The following is a 6,848-nucleotide window of genomic DNA, read 5'->3' on the forward strand; positions in this document are numbered from 1 at the left end:
TGGCAGGAATGCTATTAATATGACTTAAAATTAACAATACTCTCAAAAAACTCCTGTCAGGATAGAGTCCTTGTCCCTTTCTCAAATAATCCTTATTCAAACTACAGTAATTGATAGCATTTAGGAGCTCTCTAGCTAGCATTAGCTTTTGTTAGCCAGGTCAAGTTATCTTGCTATTAGCTAGTGATGCTTGCCTTCCGACTTGTTAGCATTTTTGTGTTAGGACAGATTTTAAAATTAGTTTCTTTGGTCTCACAGACCAAAGGGCCAGCCCTGTTGATAAGCTAAAAAATATTATCTGAGTCTGTTTCTTTGTCTTTCTTCTTTTTATGTGGATAACAGAAAAAGTGGATAACATTGCTAATTGGAAATTATAGCTGTCATTTTAGCATCGTGTAAATTGTCTCAAAAGATACTGTCTCAGCGCTCCATGTTGTCCTTTTTCAGAGTGTGTCAGAAAGCACGCGCCCAAGTCTATTCGAGATACTAAACAAATCTGCAGCTGTGATGATTTAATCATGTTTGCATAAAGCTAAACTGCTGACTAAGGTCCCATTACTTGTTAGCTACATTAGCCTCATGCTAAAGAAACAAACATCGGAAACAAAGCATGGATAATTTACAACATATTGGTATACACATTTCATTTTTGTCCATTTTAAGCATTTGAGTCTGTGTAATTGTTTCTGTCTTTCTTTTTTTTTCTTTCTCTCTCTTGTTCAAGGTCAAACGTACTGCCCGAGATCTCCAAGGCTCTGTGAGCTCAGACTGCCGCTCTCAGCATCTCTGTGCCCTGAAGAGGTCCGTGTTAAGGAAACCCCACGCTCAGGCTGAGTGTCAAATCTGCACTTTTGTACTGAGTACATTTGCAACACAGCACGGCGCTTGTTAGTGGAGATTTGTAGCCTGGCTTTGTGCTGAGCTCTGCACTCGACTTGTTATGTCTGGGTGGGATTCGAGGCCCCAGGAATGTCCCTGTAGATGGGTAGAGAAGCTGAAAAGGGGAAACACACACACACACACACACACACACACACATACCGCAGTTGTATGTATATTAATGTGTATATATAATGTGTTTCCCCTTTATATATATATATACATATATATATATATATATATATATATATATATATATGTACACACACGCACACACATGTATATACACACACACACACACACACACACATACTCATGGAAACACAAGCAGTACATAAGAACAGACACACACACCCTACCAATTTACATCGATCAGCTCCTTCTGAGTGTTTTTTAATGGACACACACACCACACAGTCTTTCACACACACACCTGCACACATTCCCCCACACATATAGAGCTGTGTATATACACACACAGTACATAACGAAGCTCTGTGTTTGTGAGTCATTACTCCCACCAGCTTCTACTGTTCAGCTCCTTCTGAGTGCTGCTTAATGGACAAACTCACATACACATACAGTATTCAAATATACTGTGCACTTGAACATACACACACACACACACACACACACACACACACAAACAGTAGTGAGGGAATTTGACTCTCTCAGCACATGAGAAGGTGAGCTGTAATTAACACTGTAATTATCCAGATTTCTCCCATTAAAGCCACAAGAACTGGAGCATTAATGAAGCAAAAACAAACAACCTGCTGCGATGCACAGGTTGTTTGCACAATTCTTTCACAATCTGAAAGAATATTTTTTAAATTATTTGTGCAGTGACCTTTGGGAATATGGCTGAGAGTTGTTTTTTTTTTTGTTTTTGTTTTTTTTTGAAATAGAGAAAACTTTGATCTTTAAAAAAAAAAATAAAAAAATCACATTTCTGGGTGGACAAGAAAAGGAGTGTAATTACATCAGTCATTTACAGTCATTCCCACATTTCCAACACGCCTGTGCAGATTAAACGGCTTTCAGAATGGAAAAAGACAGAGAGTCATTTATAGTTTTGTGCCCTTATAAGTCTTTCTTAAACATCTGATGTCAGAATTTTTGGACTTTTCTCCTTTAATGTGATTAAATTTTTCCTGTACAATTTTTTCCCCGTTATGAGACAACCTAGAAGTAACCATGAATTGATCTGATATTTGGGTATATTCTTAACATTCTGTAAAACAGACATTATCGTAAATACAGTATATAGATTACATACAGAGACCTTAAGAATAATTGACACCTTTGATGAAAATGAGCAAAATTGTAATATATAAAAAAAGAATAGCCCATTCAGTACATGATATTTTGAGCTCAAACATACAGAAACATTGTATACTTATGTTATTTTTTCCCCATTCTGATGGATGACGAAAGGATTTTGTGCAACCTCATATTTATACCCCAGAGTAGCAGGACAAGTGATTGAAAAAAACCCCCACAATTTTCAAGAACGGCAATTTGTTTGCATTTTAAAATATATATTTAAAATAATCCTTAGTGGCATCATTCCATTCTTGAGAGGAAACACCGTTATTTAAAACTTTGTAGCTAGGAAAATTAGTTTATATTACTATTCTATAATTAGCTATTTTTTTGAGAGAAAACGTTTAATTATTCTGTGCAATCATTTTATACAATCACGTTTGCACATTTTTATGGAGGGTGCCAATAATTTTGGAGGTCATTGTATATACAAGAGTGAGAGAGAGCAAAGGTGGCAAAAGAAATTATGTCAGGTGTATATTCCAGGGCAAAACGAAGTGCCTGATTGATTAGTGGTTGCCTTAGGCTGAACTTAGGAGGTACTACAAAGTGTCAAGTGTACTTTGCTTTGCAGGGAAAAAAAATAGCTTAGCAAATTTAAATACTTTAAATGCACTCAAATTTCGTTAGTATTTCCTTTTATAAGATTACAATAATATCTATAATATCGACAATATACATTGTATTTTGCAAGTCTAGGTGTCTTCAATAAGCATGGTATTCTGTGTGGTGTACCACAAGGCTCTGTATTTGGCCCATTTTTAAAAAAAATTTTATCATCTTTCTATGTTGTATTTTGCCATTGGATCAAGTCAGTTTTCATAGTTATGCAGATGATACACAGTTATACATATCTGTAGTGCCAGAAATGCTTTAATGATGATTAAATGACTTAATTAATGTTGATAATCCTGGACTTTCAGGTTACCAGCTTGTTGACTGGATGAATAGTGAACTCCTTGTCATTGGTACTGGTAACAGACTTGGTATTCTGGTTCTACAGACAAAAAACTAATTTTTAAATGATCTGATAATAAAAAAATTACTAAAAGCAATATCATATTAGCCCGATTTTATCATCATTCCACTGGCTGCTTGTTTCCTTTAGAACTAACTTTTAAAATGTTATTACTAGTTTTTAAATCTCTTAATGGTTTAGCACCTGAGAAGTCTTGAAAACTCTGTTATAGAACAGAGTGTCTTGAGATCATCTAGTGCTAGCATCGTGAGTGTCACAGAACTAAAGAAGCAAATTCCGTCTCTAAATTTGGCTGATTGAATATGTGTAGGGAAGTGGAAAATTGTCCTTCAATTCTTTCCTCCAAGCATTTGCACCAACTTTATCAGCTGTCTCCATACCGACTTAAAGTGCTGCGTATTCTTCCTCAGGTAAAGTCTTAATAGTGTTCTGTGTTTCAGATTTCTCTTTCTCACATATTAATGCGAAAAGGCCAACCTTTCCTCATAAAGCTGTCCGGGATGATTTGGCTGATCTGTATTTCGTAAAATCAATCAGTCTTTCACTGACACGAGGTATTTGAGATCGTGTATCTTGTTCATTGTTCATTGTTATTAAAATGGCCGTGGAGTCTCATGCGACAGGAAAATCTTTAGTGTCATTAATGGGAAGTGAATTCATCAATCCACGAATGAGATGGAAAGAATACATTTGGAGCTTAATGAAATTATAGCATAAATGAAAATCTGAAAAATCCTCCAGGTTCATAGAGATGGCTTAACTTTCAAATGAACATTCATTTATCTCTACAGATGAGAAAAACATTAAAGACACACTTGCTGAAGACTGAAGTAAAGACGTTTGTCCAATAGTAACCTAGTACTATTGCATGCAACTGTTCAGTATGCGTCACAGAGCTGCTCAAATAACATAAAAATTAGCTTTATTGAGCAAATTTGTGAGCATATCAGAATGATTTCCCAACTGATGAGACTCTTCAACTGTAAAAATTTCACATAAATGGCATCTCTTTAAGAATTTCTCTTAATAGTACTGGCAACAATTAACTGAAAAACCTTAAGCATAGATACGCATACATAATAAACATAATATATAAAGTACATAATATATAAATAGTACATAATTTATAAAGTCTTACACACCCCACATCTAATATACAAAGGTTTTCTTACACGCATTTATACCTACTACATTAGGGTGTCATTTTATTAGTTTTACGGTTAATGTTTCTGTCATCAGCTGTTGTTGTTTTCCTTGGCCGACCCATTCAGTGTCTGTTGCTCAGTACACCAGTGGTTTCTTTCTTTTTCAGGACATTCCAAATTGTTGTATTGCCTATACACAATGTTTGTGCAATGCCTCTGATTGATTTTCCCTCTTTTCTTAAGTTCAAAATGGCTTGCTTTTCTCCCATAGACAGCTCTCTGGTCTTCATGTTGGTTTATCCTTTTTTACAACAAATGCAGTCTTTACAGTTGAAACTGAAGGCTAAAACAAGGAATAGATGTTCAGAGCTATTTATTGTTTAGACAAGCAATCTAACAGGACACACCTGGGTAACAAGAAACACCTGTTAGTCACATGTTTCAACATTTTTTTATTCGCCTACAAATTGGGTGGTCTGATACAAAATGTGCTGTGTTCCATATTGTTTAACACATCTACATATAAATACCAGGAAATAAAAGCTGAAATTCTAAAGTCTCTTCTCATATTCATCTTCATCTCCTCTCCAATGATCTCAAACCTCAAAACATATGTGATCTCAAAATATATAGACACACACTATGCCATGTAATGTTATATTTATGGATAGCATTCATATATATTGCATTTCCTCCATTTCCCCATGAGAGCAGTTTTATTTAATCAAGACTAAGTTCGTGGGTGATTTATAACCTGCTTGCACTGAAATTTGTGGCCTATAAACAACATAAGGAGCACTTGAGGGAGCTGATCAATGTAAATTGGTGAGTGAATGTGCTCAGCGACCTCTGGACATCCTTGAAGGTGAAGTTTAATATCGCCTTGCTGTTTGTTTCCACAAACGCTCCGCTGCAGCCAACTTTTGAATCGATGAAGCTGATCAGTTAATGCCCCATCGGTCCGGGTTAGTGCCCATGCTGTGAAAAAGACAGTAGAGTAAATTTACCACACCTAAAGCCCTCAAATGAACTCAATTGAGTCAAATCTCTTAAAAGAGATTCCCTCCACAGAGCTAGATTAACTCTCGGGCTTTTCACTACTTAGCAATGAACTCCCCATTGACCCAGACCATCTCTTTAGATACTATAGCAATAAAATGACGTTTACATTTATTTGTTTTCCCGACTCTCTTATACAAAATGTACTACAAGGCAGAATCCAAGCATTCAAGCATTAAGCTGAGCATTTGCAGTTTAAGGGTTTTTTGCTCAAGGGTTTAAATATGAGATTCTATGTGTCCGGGGATTTAAGCTCACGACCGTCTGGTCCGTAGTACAGATCCTTACCCGAGCTATCACTACACTGTAAGTAGTTATTTTTTAAAATATCCAATAAATTAATCTCAATGATTTTATTACTCTCATATCAAAATGACCTCAACATAATCAACATAATATAGTGTATGTAAGGCATAGAACACTCAGGGACATGCTGTTATAGAAAAATAATCAGTGATGGGGAGGTGTGATGCGACCTGACGCATTATCAATCACCCTGTAGTTGATTATTTTCCAATCACATCACATCCAAAGTGGGGTTTTTTCCCTCTTATTATTAGTCCACAGCATTTTCCTGGTGATTAATTTTTTTAAAGAACAACCTGTCATGCTTTATATATATATATATATATATATATATATATATATATATATATATATATATATATATATACACACACACTTTTAAAGTTATATTTAATGTTGTGGAACATCCACAAAACAAGTTCGTTCCTGTTACCACTTACATTATAAGAGTCACTTATATCACTTACATTCTTTCTAGTTCCTGTTATCACTTACATTCTTTCTAAAATTTCTGTATGCTAATGATGAAAGAAAGCCATATGGGTTCAGAATGACTTGAAGGGGACTATATTATGACGAGTATATGATGCATACAAGAGCTTTTTAAACAAACTGGCAACCATAGTGGCGCTGATCACAATAGGCCTGCAATATGGTTGGTAATATAGTAAATTATACGAGTTTAGATCTTATCTAGTGTAGAACCTTATGTCATCATCAGATGCAGTAAATCGGCCCAAACGGAAACTCCAGTTCTTCCATCTGTTTCCTCAGTTGCTCCGCCTCTTTGTGGAGATCGTCAGTTTGATCTAGTGTGAGGTCTACTGCTGCAGGTTCGGAAACGGAACAGTAATCATGCTTCAGATGCTGGGAGTCCATGAGAACAGGATCTTCATCCACTGGAGCGGAGACCTCTCTCATCTGCCATTGTGCCTTGGTGCTGAAACAAAGTAGTCGTTCAACTGGAACAAGGTGGGCCCAGGCGCTTCCGTCAGTAGCCGGCGTCCTGTGAGAGTTAATGGCTCGATCACATCGTCACTCTTGAAGCGACGACTACAGACTCTAGTATCAAGAGTGATGTTAAAATCCTTACGTCGAATACTGTGAATCCACTTATTGTGAGTTTCTTTATGCAGGGGAAAAGTGTGAAAACT

Source organism: Ictalurus furcatus, chromosome 23 (genome assembly GCF_023375685.1).
Source record: "Ictalurus furcatus strain D&B chromosome 23, Billie_1.0, whole genome shotgun sequence".
Lineage (NCBI taxonomy): Eukaryota > Metazoa > Chordata > Actinopteri > Siluriformes > Ictaluridae > Ictalurus > Ictalurus furcatus.